The sequence below is a fragment of the Pelodiscus sinensis genome, chromosome 2, assembly GCF_052426305.1.
Source record: "Pelodiscus sinensis isolate ZL-2025 chromosome 2, ASM5242630v1, whole genome shotgun sequence".
Classification (NCBI taxonomy): domain Eukaryota; kingdom Metazoa; phylum Chordata; order Testudines; family Trionychidae; genus Pelodiscus; species Pelodiscus sinensis.
In genome coordinates this window covers 36804784-36822493 of record NC_143053.1, presented here as the reverse complement: position 1 = coordinate 36822493, position 17710 = coordinate 36804784, and the positions used below count along the sequence as shown (strand labels likewise).

At 44.7% G+C, this 17710-nt stretch overlaps 1 long non-coding RNA gene across 1 annotated transcript in view; it reads right to left on the bottom strand.

Moving 5' to 3' along the window:
* Positions 1-17710, bottom strand: part of LOC102458448 (uncharacterized) — a 61798-nt gene that overhangs the window by 29031 nt on the left and 15057 nt on the right. The window contains exon 2 of the long non-coding RNA XR_332031.4: positions 12092-12178. This is a non-coding gene — a long non-coding RNA (uncharacterized LOC102458448). The remainder of the gene's footprint in view (positions 1-12091; positions 12179-17710) is intronic.

Below are 17710 nucleotides of genomic sequence, written 5' to 3'. Positions count from 1 at the left end.
GGCTATGTCTAGATTGCAATGTTTTATTGTAAAAAGGTATGTGTTAGAAATAAAAAAAAAACAACCTGCCCCCCAGTAAAAAGTTTGGCCAGGCTGTTCTTGCTATAGTGGGCTGCAGTACTCATTGGGAGAAACCAGCCGCACCCTTCCTGCATACCATTGCCTTTAGAAAAGGGAAGGTGTGAAAAGGGGAAAACAGCCTTGGACTCTTCCACCCGTCACCTTGGCGTGAGAACTGCAGGGCTTACCTGGTCACATGAAACCTGCACAGTTTTGGCCCAACCCCTGGGACACAGACCCCCACTTGATGACCGTTGGGCCGTATATGGTAATATGCAAACGCGGGAAAGCGATGTGCAGACTTGGGATAAATACTCATCGCACAGTTCGCTCGAGTAGGTCTTCGCAACACACGCACCACTGTACATGTGCCTTCCCGTATACTCCAAAGCGCTGCCGGCCTGATCAACCAACCAGCCACCTCCCCCGATTCTCGGGCGTAACCAAGGCCTTCGCAACCGAACCGATATCTTTGAAATGTTCCGGATGCTGTGTAAGTTGGTATGTATGATTTGATGTTCCTTGTTATATAGCTTAGTGTTATAGTTGTTTTGATAGTACATAGAGTTTGTAGTTATCACTGTTATTAATTAGTATAGCTTGATATCTTTAGAGCAGAGACTATTCCCCTTGCCGTTCCCACCCTTATATTTCTGATACGTTCAACTAGAAATCATAGAATAAATATAATAAATATTGTAAATTCATTACTGACACGGTCAATTAAAAATCTTAGAATAAATACTATAAATTCACCACTGTCATAAATAAATATCTTTTATTTACTAAAACAGTCCACCTGGTTCTGTCCTTCCCCCCCTTGGGTATGCATCATTGGACCTGTGGTTCTCACGACAGTACGCAAATTGTGCTCCAGCAAAAACTCTAGTGTATCATAGAATCATAGAATAATAGGACTGGAAGGGACCTCAAGAGGTCATCGAGTCCAGCCCCCCGCCCTCAAGGCAGGATCAAGCTCCGTCTACACCATCCCTGACAGATGTCTATCTAACCTGTTCTTAAATATCTCCAGAGAGGGAGATTCCACCACCTCCCTTGGCAATTTATTCCAATATTTGACCACCCTGACAGTTAGGAATTTTTTCCTAATGTCCAATCTAAACCTCCCCTGCTGCACTTTAAGCCCATTACTCCTTGTCCTGTCCTCAGAAACCAAGAGGAACAAATTTTCGCCTTCCTCCTTGTGACACCCTTTTAGATATTTGAAAACCGCTATCATGTCCCCCCTTAATCTTCTTTTTTCCAAACTAAACAAGCCCAGTTCATGAAGCCTGGCTTCATAGGTCATGTTCTCTAAACCTTTAATCATTCTTGTCGCTCTTCTCTGTACCCTTTCCAATTTCTCCACATCTTTCTTGAAATGTGGCGCCCAGAACTGGACACAGTACTCCAGCTGAGGCCTAACTAGTGCAGAGTAGAGCGGCAGAATGACTTCACGAGTTTTGCTTACAACACACCTGTTGATACAACCTAGAATCATATTTGCTTTTTTGGCAACAGCATCACACTGTTGACTCATATTCAACTTGTGGTCCACTATGACCCCTAGATCCCTTTCTGCCATGCTCCTTCCTAGACAGTCGCTTCCCATCTTGTATGTATGGAACTGATTGTTCCTTCCTAAGTGGAGCACTTTGCATTTCTCTTTATTAAACATTGTGTAGACATAGCCCTTGTGGCAAAGTTCTCTGCCACCATAGTGTGCAGCACGATGGCTTCTTGAAGCACTAGGTACCAACAATGTGTTGCAGTGAATATAGAGCAGAATGAAAAGGACAGATATATTTTGGAGAGCAGTGGCCCTAACTAGGCAGGTGTAACAGTCTGCTGTATGAAAAATATTCTCTCATTGGATTCCAAGTATGGCTAGGTCTATACTGCAGACCTGTATCGCTATAACTACATTGCTCCTGGGATTGAAAAATCCACCCCCCTGAGAAATGGGGTTATATTGAACTAACCCCCTGTGTAAACAGTGCTATATCAGCAGGAGAGGTTCTTCCATGGACATAGATGCCACCTTTTAGGGAGGCAGATTAACTACTTCCATCAGTGTACGAGCACAGCGCTGTATGTGAAGACAAGTCCTCACAAAACATGTCTGACTGTTGGTGGTGGTAGATTTTAAAATGTTTAAATTGTTCTGATTCACTTGTAAGTAAAACTGAGCTAGAACACTAATTTTAAAAAAAATCATAATTTTTAACTTATTCCTTTAATTATATCTGCTTGCTGGCTGTATAACAGTATGCAAGGGAAAATAGACTTGAAGACATTTGGCTATAATTAAATTAGAACTACAATCTGAAAATATGTTTGAATTTCTGGAACTTGAAGGAAGTTTTCTTAATTGGAAATTGCTCAAGTGTTCTTTTGTTCTCATGAAATGAAAAAACACATCTGATTCACATCCCCTCCCACCCCAATTATATAAATATTCTGACACTGGATCCTTCTTCATTTGGTTTCAGCTAGTATCTGGACAGTTCCCTGAGGTGGAGAGAGAAACTTGCTCTTAAACTTCCTTCTTGTTTCATTTAACTTTAAAGAGAGTGCATCTGTAAGGGAACATGAGCTTCAAGAAGTGTCTTAGCAGGAAATTTTTAATGTCTGTGGTTCAAATGGCTTAGTGAGTTCTGCAGTCCATTGGTCCTAAGAGTTGATTTTTATAATAACATTCTGCAGAAAAGGGATACTGGGTGTGTGAGGAAATTGGTAGTAGGAAATGAAGACTTTATCTTCAATGTACCAGTCTGAAACTAGCTTGAGTCAACACAGATCAAATCAGATAATAATTGTTTTGTGGTCTGTGGGATATGAACTGATGGTCTCTGGCCAGTTCCTAGTGGATCTAGTTACTAGATTGGTGCCCATTTCACAAGAATTGCAATCACAAATGGCAATCTCAGCAGAGAGACCATGATGTGAATGGGAAAGGAGAATGAGTCTAGGGGTGGTCCACACAGAACAAGACTGGGGGAAATATGGGGAAAACTATACCAAGTTTGGGTCTGTGTACGTCTTAAGTAGTAGACTTCAGCTAGGTTTATATAGAACACTTCAGTCCCCAGTGTGGTCAGTCTTCTTCTATAGAACTATTCTCAAATCTACTATATAGTTGAGAGAGTTTGTTTGTCTGTCCACCTTCCATCTGTGAGTCCGTTTGTTCAAGAATTCCTCCTAAATGGTAAGAGCTAGGACCACGACATTTGGTATGCAGCTGCCTCTTACCATAACTTAAACCAAGGCCTGGGTTTGATTATGCCAGGGACAATGGGATTTGCCTGGAATACAATTGTTTCTCATAAAATACAAAGGGAAGGCTCTGCTAGTAGGCACAGTTATACTGCAGAATTACCACAGGGGAGCGGGCACACTGGTAAGAGAGTGGCTGGCTGGGGTCGAGGCTCTGGATGATGCTGGCCACTGTAAATGAGTACGGTTCCCATGCTGATGGGCTGCTAACCAGGCAATGTTACCCCTCATACTCCAACCAGCCCTGGGGATCTGGTGATTCTGTAGTGTGGCCCCTGCCACCCTCGGGAGCCACCACCTCGGCAGTGCATTGCTCACCACCTCAGCCCGCCCTGGGGAACCACCACCCAGGTAGCACAGGGCCTGCTGCCCTGCCCAGCCCCAGGGAGTCAGTGGCTGGGAAGAGTGGTCTCCACTGCCCTGGCCATCCCTAGAGTGCTGACAGCTGGAGAGCATAGCCCCTGCCACCCCAGTGAGCAGCACCCCTCACCCCCTGCCCTGAACCATCCCCCCCCCCACTTTACGACCCCTGCCCCAACTCTTGAACCCCTACTCTTGGCCATGAACCCCTCCTCACCCCCAACCCTGACTCCTGCACCCCCTGCCACCCTTAGACCCCTGCCCTGACCTCCTCTTTAATGACCTGAGCAAGTTTGGGTAAATGTGCTAGAATTAAATATGGAGAAAAAAATATATATTCTGAAGGAATTGATTGTCTCATTTCAAGAACTTCAAATAGAGAATTCAAGGCAAGATTAATACAAATAAAAGAGCAGATGGAATTTGGGGCCTTAAATACCAAAACTGCATTTGAAAACTCCCAGGTACAACCCAGGCGCCAACAGTGACACAGTACTGGTGTAGTCTATTGTGTATTGGAGGGAAATTGTATGTTCACTTTCATAACTTTCATGGACTTGTTTCAGCCATTGTGGAATATGAGCTGTAGCATGTCAAGTGATTCCTCAGGCTGCCTAGGAGGCTTCCATCCTATATCCTTAGCATAGGAATAACTATGAGATCACTGGCTATTAAACACTTGACATGATTTCCCAAGGGATCCCCATTATAGCATGAGTTCTGTGTCAAAACTGTCCGTGCCCTTGGGAAGGCAGACAAAAGAACATGAAATAGTCTTTGAAGCATTTTGATGTGTGTGTTTTTTGGGGTTTTTTTTCCACTTTGTTCATGCCTGGGGAGAAATGCTGCAAAACAAAACCTTCCTTCTTAACCAGCTCCTGTCATACTAACAATGCTTAGATAGCGCCTACATTTCCCCCAAAAGCTATCCACCAGGCTAGCTCCTTCTTCTGGGCAGAGAGAGATGGATGCTGCATGTTCTCATACTGCGTGCATGCGATGAGGAAGGGAGGGAGAACTAGAGTAGAGAATATGTGTAGAGCAGAGGGAGGAAGTTATTAGAAGACTTGACGAGGATACGTTGGTCTTTGCATTTTGATGCGGTAGAATGTATGTGATGATTCTCATAATTTGATTTTTGATCTTCATTTTTAAGGGTTTAGACCATGGCTTTTATAAAGTAAGTGAACTTAGATATTCTGAAATGTCATATTCTGTAGCACAGAAATCTTGTGACAGAAGGGCCATGCTCCGTGTGTGTGTGTGTGTGTGTGTGTGTACATGGAAATCTTTCTGTCTTACAATACCTTGTCCTCATCCTTACGAAAGAACATGTTTCAGAGCAGAGTTCCTCTGCTGACCTACATAATCAAAAAGGCAAAATGGGTCTCATTACTCCCATTGATTCAGCTGATATGGAAGTCTGAGTGCCAAAGGAGTGGGAAAGGGGGGGAAGCAAATCCTTCAGTGGAAAGTCCTGGGGACTAGCCCATTTAAGAGGGAGCTGGGACCATGTTTGCACTGGTGTAGTTCTGAAGTATGTTTCTGCTCCAGGACTTTGTAATTGAGGAAGTTGAATAAAAGCAGCCCTCAGAACAGGGGCAGAATTGTGTACGAACCTGTGTATTGGTGCCTCTTTTTTTTTTTTTTTGGCTGTGAGTACTCCTGCCTGCTCAGAGTTTAAATCTCTTCTAAAGAGACTGTGCTGGACAAATTCTAAATACATATTATAATAAAATAATTCTCCATAGCCTGTTTATTCTTCCATCACAAAGCATTTCTTACGATCAGGTTTTTACTTTATATAGCTCGGGGAGGAGAACCTAAGGTCCAGGGTCTGGATGCAGCTCCTGGCTTGCCTGCATCCAGCCCCTGAGGCTTAGGGCTCTCCCCGCAGCAGTGGGGACTGGAGAGCCCACACTGCACTCCCTCCCCCACTCGCCCTTTGCACAGCTGGCGCACACAAAATCAACTAACCTGGACCCTCCTAGGCTCTGGTGCAGGGAATGTCTTTCTCCTGCTCAGTCGGGGGCTATGTCTATGAGGGTTTGGGTTTTTTTTGCCCCCGACTGGTTTTACTGTGGGTCAGCGGCCCCCCACAACCCAAAAAAGGTTCCCCACCCTGATATAGATTGTCTCTCAACCTGATAGACCAGCTGTTCACTTGTAGTGATTCTTCAGTGCATGCTGCATGCTTTTAATTAAAAGAGCTTTCTACCAGAGTCAGGCTATGTCTGCACTACAGGCTTCTTGCACAAGAAGCTTTTTGCGCAAGAGATCTTCTGCAAAAACTTCTTGCGCAAGAGCATGTCCACACTGCAAAAGTTCATTGAAAAAGCGATTTACTTTTGCACAAGAGAGCAACCAGACTATATGGACGCTCTCTCAAAAGGAAACTCTGATTGCTATTTACAGAATGGTCACCAGGGCACCTGTGATTTTTCGATTGCCTCTTTTTCCATAAAAAACCCGTTCGCCGTCTCCACACACCTTTTTGTACAAGAGCTCTTGCGTAAAAAGGAGTTATTCCTCGTAGAAAGAGGAATACCAGTTGCGCAAAAAAACCCTCTGTTCTTTTGACTCTCTTGTGCAAACATGCACTTGAGGTGTGGACGCTTCACGAGTTTTTGTGGAAAAACAGCTGTTTTTTCGCAAAAACTCTGTAGTGCAGACTTAGCCTCAGAGAACTCATCAACTTTAGCCAAAAACCTGGAAAACAGATAGCCAAAAAGTAAATTGCCAGCATGAAACAACGTAACATTCCTGTGCATGACTGCAGAGGTCAAGGATTTGATAATGGATCTCATATGTCAGGAAAATTAAAAGGCTTTCAAGCCTGCACTATGTCAAAAAATCATCTTGCTGTGTCATCTTCTTGCTCTTCCCATTCATTTCATCTCCTAGGAGTTAATGCTCCTGATGCTTTTACTGAAACCTAACGGCTGTGTCTAGACTGGCAAGTTTTTCCACTAAAGCAGCTGCTTTTGCGGAAAAACTTGCCAGCTGTCTACACTGGCTGCTTGAATTTCCACAAGAACACTGACCATCTCATGTAAGAAATCAGTGCTTCTTGCGGAAATACTATGCTGCTCCCGTTCGGGCAAAAGTCCTTTTGCGCAAAAGCCAGTGTAGACAGCTCAGATTTTTTGTGTGCAAAAAAGCCCTGATCGCAAAAATGGCGATTGGGGCTTTTTTGCACAAAAGCGCATCTAGGTTGACACGGACGCTTTTCCGCAAAAAGTGCTTTTGCGGAAAAGCGTCCGTGCCAATCTAGGCGCTCTTTTCCACAAATGCTTTTAATGGAAAACTTTTCCGTTAAAAGCATTTGCAGAAAATCATGCCAGTCTAGACGTAGCCAACATGTTTTGCTGCGTGCAGGTATTTTTCATGTTTTTCAGTGCCAGCCCTGTTTGCTAAAAGACACATAGGTCACTCCATTCCCAGTCAGACGCAGGGAGTACATGTGCTGACACTACGCACCCAATGGCAAAGCTTCTCCCAAGTATTTTGGAGACATTGGAATGTGCTCAATTAAATTTGACACACAAAGTCAATTAGAAATGGAAGGGCTGAAATAGACTTTCAGCTCATTTTCATGTCTTTTGTTACTAACTTCTGGTATAAAGTTCTTTGAAGTATTGAGGAGATAAACAAGATTCTACAAGCCTGAGGAATCCCTCTTGATTCAGGGAGCTCTCATCACAGTTATTAATAAAGAATTAAAACAACTTTGAGATCAGTGGCACACCACTTTACTGGAAACATGCCCTGTGGCAAAAGCTATGGGAATTTTGCCACAATTACTGTTGAAGAGAGGCAGGAAATAGAAAAGGTGACATGAGACACCAGAGTAACCAATATAGCAGAGCTCTTGGTGTGCCCCCTGGGTCCTGCACTTCCTGGTGGGTTTCCGTATGCCTCCGAGGCTCACGGTGACACTACCACTGCCTCTTGTTTTTCTCAGAGAAGAAAATACCCCCCTTCAGGAGCCATTTTCATCAGTCTCTAATTTGGAGGGGAAAACTCTTCCATGATCTGAAGATCCTTTTCCCCTGTTGGCAGGCCACAGGTCAGGGAGAGGGTTGAGGGGAACCCAGTCCCACCCACTTACTCTGGTTTCAGCCCAGGGCCCTATGTGGGAGCCACTAATGGATCTCTTGCCCTTATCCCCACTAAATAGCAACCCCTCCCTGGGCCACTTCCCCAACACTTCCTCCCAGGCATCTTGGAGAAAAATCTGTTCTGCTTGCAGACTGTAGCTTTTGCCTCCACTGGGTTTCCTCTTCTTGAGTCCATCCCTCTTCTCCTTCCCCTGCCTTGCCTGAGGGGAAGCCTTTTATAGTGGGCCAGCAGGCCTTTACTGGAAGCAGGTGTTCCATTAGTCTAAGCTGCAGGCTGGCTCCTAATGAGTTTCAGCTTCCTGCCTGACCTGATGGCTGAGCAGCAGTCTCTGGCAGCCTATTCAAGGCACATAAATCCACCCACCCAACTAGTCATGTATCTGCCCTCCACCAAACTCCTGTAGCCCACTGCCTTCTATCTGCTCCACCATGTTCTATCACCTCTGAAGATGCAACAGTCTCTGTTCAGAAGGAATGTGTTCTATGCAACTCTGGACAATACCATGTGTGAGTTGAAGCACTAATTTAAAGCAACTAGACTATTCGTTGTTTTTTTAAGTTTTTCCAGTTACAGAGTAACTCAGCTACCCCTCTGAAGCTTTCAAAGCAACCAGTGACATTTGTTTTACATTCTGTATGGTCCTAAAATGTGTCACACGGTACCCTGAGGAGCTAGAAGTTCCAAATGTCTAGTTCACTAGTGTCCTATTGATCTTTTGGAGAACTTTCCATGTGAAATCTTGCATCTGAAAAAATCTTGGTGTCTACTTTTTGGGGGAAAAAAAAACTTGAACTGCTACCATTATCTTGTGAGATTCATCATCATAACAAATAACTAAAGCTAATTTTCAGTGAAGTGTACATAGCCCTATGAATTTGTTTTATTATTTTTGCACGTTGCCAGTGACTCTGGCTAAAGCTGAAAAAAGTTTTAGTGAGCTGGCACTAATAAAAAATTGAAAGGGATCTACTATCACTCAAGAACTTATCTTATTGTTTTGTCTGTTGAGCGTGAACTCACAAGAAATATTTATTTTAGTGAGGTCATGCAGGATTTTGCAATGAAAAAGTACAGAAAAATATAGTTGAAAAGTGATAAGGCCTATCTATACATAAAGAAAAAATATATGATTAATTAGTGTGACTCTGTGGGATGAGATGGGGGCCATGTTATGAATTTGCCCTGAGCCCAAAAAAGTGTTGATTTGGGCCTGAGCTAACGCACACAGAGCTGATGAAATCTTTGTGTAATTTAGCTGCTAAAATCTAAGAATTCTTTACTGAGCATATTCAACCTGTAATATTGCAAAGGCTTATAACTTAGTCACATTTGGGCAGATTTACACGGGGATGGCTAAAAACAAACTCCTGACACCAATACCATCCCGTGCCAAATTTTCAACTCCCTGCTTCAAAGCATAAAGTGCTAAAAAGGTTGTCAGAATTTTTTTTCACACAGACAAACCATGTATTTTCTCCTGGTCTCACTCTTAGAAATGGCTGAACTATTTAGGCTGAAATATTCCTGAATAATTCAGTTTGAGGCAGACACTCAGCATGGAAAATTTCTGTCCAAAGTCTGGCAAAGTTAAAAGTACAGGCAGTCCATGGGTTACGTACAAGATAGGGACTGTAGGTTTGTTCTTAAGTTGAATCTGTATGTAAGTCGGAACTGGCGTCCAGATTCAGCCGCTGCTGAAACTGACCGCCAGTTCTGACTTACATACAGATTCAACTTAAGAACCCCAAGCGTCCCCAAGTCAGCTGCTGCTGAAACTGATCAGCGCTGATTCCAGGAAGCCTGGGGCAGAGCAACTCTGCCTCGGGCTTCCTGTAGTCAGCGCTGGTCAGTTTCAGCAGCGGCTGACTTGGGGACGCCTGGGGCAGAGCAGCTGGGGTGCTGCTGGGTTGGTCCAGTAGTGCCCAGAGCGGTGCTGCGGGACCAACCGGCAGCGCCCCAGCTGCTCTGCCCCAGGGTCCGGCAACAAAAGCCTGGTCTGCTGGGGGGGGGGGGCACACTAGCTGCGCCCCCCCCCCAGCAGACCAGGGACACGGGGAGCAAAGCCGCAGTGGCAGCGGGGTGCCGCGCTGCAGCTGGGGCTTCGCTCCCGGTGCCCCTGGTCTGCTGGTCTGCTGCGGCTTCGCTCCGGTGCCCCTGGTCTGCTGGGGACCGTCTCCAGCAGACCAGGGGCACCAGGAGCGAAGCCCCAGCCTCGGCGCGGTCAGAGGCACCCCGCTGCCACTGCGGCTTTGCTCACCGTGTCCCTGGTCTGCTGGGGGGCGGCGCAGCTAGTGTGCCAGAGTAAAGCCTCAGAAGCGTGGGAACCCGACCTGCTGCGGCTTTGCTCACGGTGCCCCTGGTCTGCTGGAGACGGTCTCCAGCAGACCAGGGGCACTGGGAGCAGCTTTTCTCGCCCCGGAGATCGAGGTGGCGGATCGCTGCCTGTGAGCTCCGGGGCGAGAAAGCCCCGTTCGTAAGTGCGGATCCGACGTAAGTCGGGGACTGCCTGTAACTGAAATCCACGTCTTATAATGGGAGATTATAACAGCTCTGCCTGTTATATACCAAAGTATGAAATGAGACACAGAATAATAGTCTATTCTTCCTTTTTGCTAAAGAAAAGCTTAAAGGCATACAAGAGTGTTATCTGGAGGAGTTATGTTTTTTGTGTGGTGATCTCTGAAGATGAAAAGTACTCTGAGGGCTAAGTATTGTTACTTTCAACTATTACACACACAGGAAAAATGAACAAAACTCCTGGGCACAGCAACTACCTTACAGATTCTATTATGATTCATGGGACCATGATGTATTTGGTAGATAGATACTATGGAGATGAGAATAGTGTGAAGGCTTGATGCAGACAGAACAAAGAACAGTCAAGACAAAGATGTTGCCACTTTGACCCCTATGAATAGCTAGTGGTGGTAAATTCCATGGGGAGCTCACCCTCCTCAAGCATTACTTACCTTGGAATCTATTTCACTGAGGCAAGAATCTCTATTTCATATTAAAATTGTAGATGCTTTATTTAATAGATTTTTCATAGGCAGTAGTTATCAGAACATGAATGGAAAGGATCCTTAACATGCTCCTATTACACAGACCCCTTATGTAAGAGGAAGATGATGAGCCACAGTATTTCTTTACATTTTACTGCAGAAGATTGCTAACCAGAGTTGTTCCATCACTGAAAATATAATGGGGACATTCACTATTAAGCGGTTAAGTTAGTGGAGACTGAAATAAGCTTAAAGTGATGTTTTGTACCAAATTGCATATTTAACCTCTGAGGCACGTGCTGGCTTTGTTAAGGATACCTCTTTCCCCTGTATCTGCTCCTTTGTCTGTAAGAGGAACAAGTATCCTTTAAATTAATCCCTTCGTGCCACTCTCTGAAGGATTTGGCATGCTGGCTTTTTCCCTCCAGCCTTTCAAATTCTTCTTGATTTCACACAAGTTGACTAATCTCTGTGTAAATGTTTAGAAATCCTGTCACACGATCACAGCTTAGACGCTGTTCTATGGTGTGAAGCAGCATCAGTGTTGGTGAGCTAATCATTTCACCAAAAAGTGTTTTAAGAAAATTAAAGACTATGCAAAGCTCTGTCACAGGAACACTGCTAGCATTTGCAGTAACACCCTTAACACCAGCTTCACCTCTCTTCAGCAGGTAATGAGTCTGCTCTACCTACTAGGGTTAAAGTTCCAGTTCACAGACACTAAGGCTGGTTCTACACTGCACCCCTTTTCAGAAAAGGGATGCAGATGAGACAAGTTGGAATTGCAAATGAAGCGGGGGATTTAAATATCCACCGCTTCATTTGTATAAACATGGCTGCCGCTTTTTTCCGGCTCGGGGCTTTGCCGGAGAAAAGCGCCAGTCTAGACAGGATCTTTCGGAAAATAAAGCCTTTTCCGAAAGATCCCTTATTCCTGATTTTAAGAGGGGTTTCTTTCAAAATAACCACGTCTACACGACATTTATAATCTCAAAATAGGGTATTTCGAAATAGTGGCCGGACACGATTATGCAAATGCAGCATGGGAAATTCAAATCCGCACTTCATTTGCAATTTCACTTGGCTACATTTGCATTCCTCCCTTGAAAGAGGAATGCAGTGCAGACATACCCAAAGAGAGTTATGCCTCAAATATCCGAGTTGTGTAACAGTCAAGAAAGAGATAGCAGCACAACTCTTCCAAAAATATTTATTTTTATGTATTCTAGGACATAACAGGAATGATCTCTATTACTTTGTCATATACTTACAATAAATAGCTCTTCAGAATGGTTCAACACCTCCTCTTTTCTTCAGCTGTTAATCATTCTCACCAGTCATTTATTGCTTCATATGCTCTAAAGTGACAGAGAGTGGTGTTAGTTGATAAAAATATTATTTATATTCAGAATAAGAAAGTGTGGGTAAAATAAGCCTGATCTCCATGAAGTTGCATCATAGATTAAGCTGGCTCATCACATATCGATAATACAACAATAATAATTAACTAACATGTTTTATCTATGTCTCCCAGGACTTTACAAAGAAGGGAATCACCTTCCATGCTTTACTGATGGGAAAACAGAGACACAGAGAGGTGAAATGACTTGCCCAAGATAACAGTTCAGTTATCAAATATGGAGCAGGAAAATCTAAACACACAAACACAAGAGCCTTTCCCTACATATAAAAAAAAATCTTTGACTAAAAGACACATAAATCTTGATGTTTATAGAACTGCAGGTAAAATTCACATGGTAGCATGGAGCTGTATCTCGTATGGAACTATTAAATGCTTTCAAAACATCTGTACAATTAACTGTCTCTATATAGTTGACAAGAAACCAGTTTTGTCAGACTCTCTTACTAGAAGAAAATGGCATCATGTATTGAGGTTGCGATTTCTGATGGTCAGAATGATTTGGTGTAAGATGATCATTAGGAGTTGACAGTAATGCTATTTACCATTGACAAGGTGATCTTTCCTTTCAAGTCACTTTCCTCTTTCAAAAACATGGTGATTGTTGGCATGTGTGCAAATGACTAGCAAATTCTAAAGAAAATTATTAAGTTCCATTCTTCTAGCAGTCTGCCCAGCCTGCTGACAGCCAGTAAGTGCTGCTATTAGACAGACAAAAAGGAAATGGTCACAGCCCCACTCAGATAACGCTACACTGAGATTCCATCACTTTTGCTGTTGCCATGTTTTTCTAACTCCCTGGACATTTTATGTGCATCTAATTTACTGTTTGGTAGGTTCTCTGATCAGAAATCAAACATTCTTGTCACCTGATAAATGCAAAGAGGAAGAAAGGGCCCAGTGCTCCTTGAAGTCCTTTCCTTGTTTTGTCTTCTCTAAACTATATTTATTTTGTTTCTTCACTTTGCAAACAGCTAATGTCTTCAAGCCAGGACTACACCCAGCCCTTTTATGCCCTGCAGCCATTGCTGTGTCTTTAAGAGCAAACTGATTCTCTGGAATGCTGTGCGTGCACATACCTATCTGAGCTCTACAGCCCACACCTGCCTAACAGGTAAACCAGATCCTCAGTGCTGGGCCTCAGCAGCCACATTCCAGCTTGGCAAGCTATTACTCTCTAATTGTTACCTGTCAAACAGGTAAACTAAGCTCTTGGGCCAAGTCCAAACAAGCAGATATTCCCACGAAATCCTAAACCTGCAAACCTTTGACCTTTTTCTCAGTCCCGCAGATGATTTTAACCCCGACTGATTTAAAACACAATTATATTTTTGGCTGACAGCAGAGAGTAGCATTTGCAGCCATTTTTACAGCGACAAAGCTTTCCCATGCATGTTAATACCTGCACTAGTGCCCAGGATTACCACAATAGGGCAGAGGACAATCAGCCCAATAAACACAATGCCAACCAATGGCTCCGAATTAAACCACATCTCTCTGTCTGTGTGGTGGCTTGTCAATGATCTCAGCAATAACAGCTTGATCCCCAAACTGGTTGGATGACTTTGTGGTGGTAATACAGAAAAGTTTCCTGAACAAATTAACGTACAAAGCAGCCCAGAGCCATTTTGAAGAGACAGGTCTGGCACTTCCTGGTTGTTTGGTCCAGTTCAGACTTGCTCCGCACAGTAACCGGATCAACTTGCTTACAAGGAGAGGATCTCCCGACACAGACTTATGCAACACCCAGTCACTGTCATCCACCTCATCCATCTCAGTTACCATCATCGCTCCCCTCTGCATTTTATGAAAAGGCAAGGAAGTGCCAGCTAGGGAAAATGGCTCAGGTCCAATTACATCATCAAACAAGGCTGAGTTTTTCTGGCTAATTTCACTAGAAAGCCATTTTCATTGGTTCTTCTGTAAAGGTACATGCTAAGGAAGTCTGCTCCCTCCTCATGACATCCTTTTAGATATCTGAAAACCACTATCATGTCCCCCCTCAGTCTTCTCTTTTCTAAACTAAACAAACCCAATTCTTTCAGCCTTCCTTCATAGGTCATGTTCTCCAGGCAGCTGGGTTGCAGGAGGGGGTTCTAGGTGCAGGCTCGGGGGGGGGGGGATGCTTGGATGCCTGGGGGCTCTGGGCTAGGACAGGGGTTTGACATATAGGAAGGCGGTTCATGAGTTGGGTAGGGGTTCAGTATGAGGACTCCAGTTGGGCACTGCTTACCTCAGGTGGCTCCTAGGTGATGGTGCAGTGGGGCTAAGGCTGGCTCACCCCTGCCCTAGCCCTGCACCACTCCCAAAAGCAGCTAACAAACTTGCTCTATTCCTAGTCCTGTTGTGCCCCATGTCTGCACTGTGGAAATAAGATACAGGGTGTGAGAAGGGGGCACGGTAATATTAGCACCATCCTCTCCCTCCCTTGTCCTGCACAGCAAGCAGGAGATTCCTGAGGGAACAACTCCAAGGCAAAGGGCCAGAGATGCACAGCAGTGGGAGGAGGAGCAGCTGAAGTGCTGTACTTGATAGCCACATGGCCAAACCTGTCAGGATCACCTGTCAAAGGCTTCAAGATCTACCAGTAGATCTAGATCTACTGGTTGGTGATCACTGCATTGAGGGCACCTTGCATTTCCCTCACTAGCTCCTAGTGCCACCCTCCCATTCCCTAATTCAGGGACTCTCTAGGTTCTCTACCCTGGCCCTTATTCATGTTTCTTTTCTGTTTTGGAGGGAGAAATATTCCAAGATGTCAGCTTTCTAAACTACTTTGGGAGACTCAGCAGAGCCAAGAGGGTTATTTTGGCCAGGGGCGAGGAGGAGAGAATGTGCTATTGCTGTGCTGAAAAATGCTAATGGCTGCCATCAGCAGTTTTTTGATCTATAGACAATTACCCAGATACTGGAGGCTAATGGCTGTGCTAAGCAGATGCCAGGGGCTCTCTGTGCCAATGTCCCTCTTGTGATTTTTTTTCCAGTTGTCACCATCATCTATAGGTTCAGGATATTGATGCCTCCATAGAACATTCTCTGAAATCTTGGAGTTGATCAGATGAAATGTTCATAAGTTATTGTACTGCAGACAGACAAACACCATTGAGTATAAGCCACACACACAGCAGCATCTTATAGGATCAAGTTGCTATTCCTTGCACGGTGATTTAAGATGAGTTTTATGTGGGCAGTTGGGAGGACACACCTATATTTATGTTCCCAGCTCAATGGTTCCTCAGGATTATCAAAAAATCTTCACTCAACAAATTTATCTAATGGTAGATGTTTTCATTACACAAATGAACTGAAACCTGTTTCTTAAAAATGTACAGGTACGATAAGAATTAAATTACTGATGAAATTTCTCAAATAAGAGAAGTAATCTTAAAACCAAATAAATCTTTAGTTCTTAATTGCTACTGGGGAAGAAGAATAAATACACTAATATGACTACATCCTTGCATCGAAAGGCATTACTCATGTTTATGAAAGTGATGTGCTTTAACTTGAACTTCAGAAAATGACATAACTAGCTGGTAAGTTAGACAATTGAAACTCAAATTTTTATCTGACAGGATGTTGCTTAATAGTTTCTTGTTGTAATAATGGTGAGATCACTGGAAGCACAGAGGCAGAAATGGACTGAAAAGGGAGGTCAGCATTTCCAATAAAACACTGAAAGGTTTTGAACCCAAATTCAGGTTCTCTTTAACAAGGCATAACAATTGACTCCAGCAGACTTGTATCAAGACTGTATCTTCTTTCTATTTATTTATGTATATACCTTTAAATCATCATTTAATATTAAAAAGATGCTTGTGGCGCCTTTGATAGGTTCATCAATGGCTATTAGCTAGAATGGGTAGGAATGGTATCCCTAGCCTCTGTTTGTCAGGGGCTGGAAATGGATGACAGGAGAGGGATCACTTGATGATTACCTGTTCTTTTCACTCCACCTAGGGCATCTGGCATTGGCCATTGTCAGAAAAACGGATACTGGGCTAGATGGACCTTTGGTCTGACCCAGTATGGCCTTTCTTATGGCAGCTGATACCATCTCTTTATGTGAACATTGCTGCCTCTGTTTCCATCATTACGATTACACCATAGTTCTTTACCTGAACGCAGAAGGGGAAGGGTTTTCATTTAACAGTTCTGAATTGACCTGGAAGATTCTAGGCCAGCCCATGTTGTCAGCTTTGTTTAAGTTATCGGCTGATGTCTTTTCCAGGAAGGAGTTTTGACTTTTTGTACCTACCTTCGCTTTTTGTTGATAAGCTTGGATTTGTTTGGTGAGCCTTTTGGAAAGCCGACCATTTTCCTTAGGCATCTGGGGAGGATTTGGGTCGATGGGCAAGAGCTATGGAGGAAATGGGTTGACCTAATGGTTGCATTATTTTGATCACTGGGAAGGCTGAATCTTTCTGCAGTACTCACAGGCCTCTCTTGCTGATTGTGAATTTTGCACTGAATATTGTGTTTACTTGTGTGACATGCCTAGAGTGGTAGGTTTGTCTACACAGTACAGGCAGTCCCCGAGTAACACGGATCCGACTTATGTCGGATCCGTACTTACGAATGGGGCTTTTCTTCCCCAGGAGGACGCGGGCGGCGGGACCGCCCAGACGCGCCGCGGTCCCGCCTCCTGCGTCCTCCGGGGTGAGAAAAGCTACTCCACGTCTCCCTGGTCTGCTGGGGGGGGGAGGGCAGCTAATGTGTCCCCCTCCCCCTCCCCAGCAGACCAGGCTTTTCTCGCGGACACCTGTGGTAGAGCAGCTGGGGCGCTGCCGGTTAGTCCCGCAGCACTGTTCCTCGGCGCTACTGGACCAACCCGGCAGCACCCCAGCTGCTCTGCCCCAGGCGTCCCCAAGTCAGCCACTGCTGAAACTGACCAGCGGCTGACTACAGGAAGCCCGAGGCAGAGTTGCTCTGCCCCGGGCTTCCTGGAATCAGCTGCTGATCAGTTTCAGCAGCAGCTGACTTGGGGACACCTGGGACAGAGCAGCTGGGGCGCTGCCGGGTTGGTCCCCGCAGCGCGGAGGTGTGGCGCTGTGGGGACCTATCCGGCAGCGCCCCAGCTGCTCTGTCCCAGGCGTCCAGATTCAGCTGCTGTTGAAACTGATCAGCGGCTGATTCCAGGAAGCCCGGGGCAGAGAAACTCTGCCTCGGGCTTCCTGTAGTCAGCCACTGGTCAGTTTCAGCAGCGGCTGAATCTGGACGCCAGTTCCGACTTAAGTACAAATTCAACTTAAGTACAAACCTACAGTCCCTATCTTGTACGTAACCCGGGGACTGCCTGTACAGCAAAGCCCTCTACAGCAATGTAATTTGTAGCACACTAATGCATCGCATCCTAACTGTCCTTTGTAGGCACTGATGGTATGCACTAAAAGGTACTCAGTTTACATTAATGTTCAGGACAATATTAACGTAAACTAGGAACCTTTCAGAGCGCACCAGCAGGGTCTAA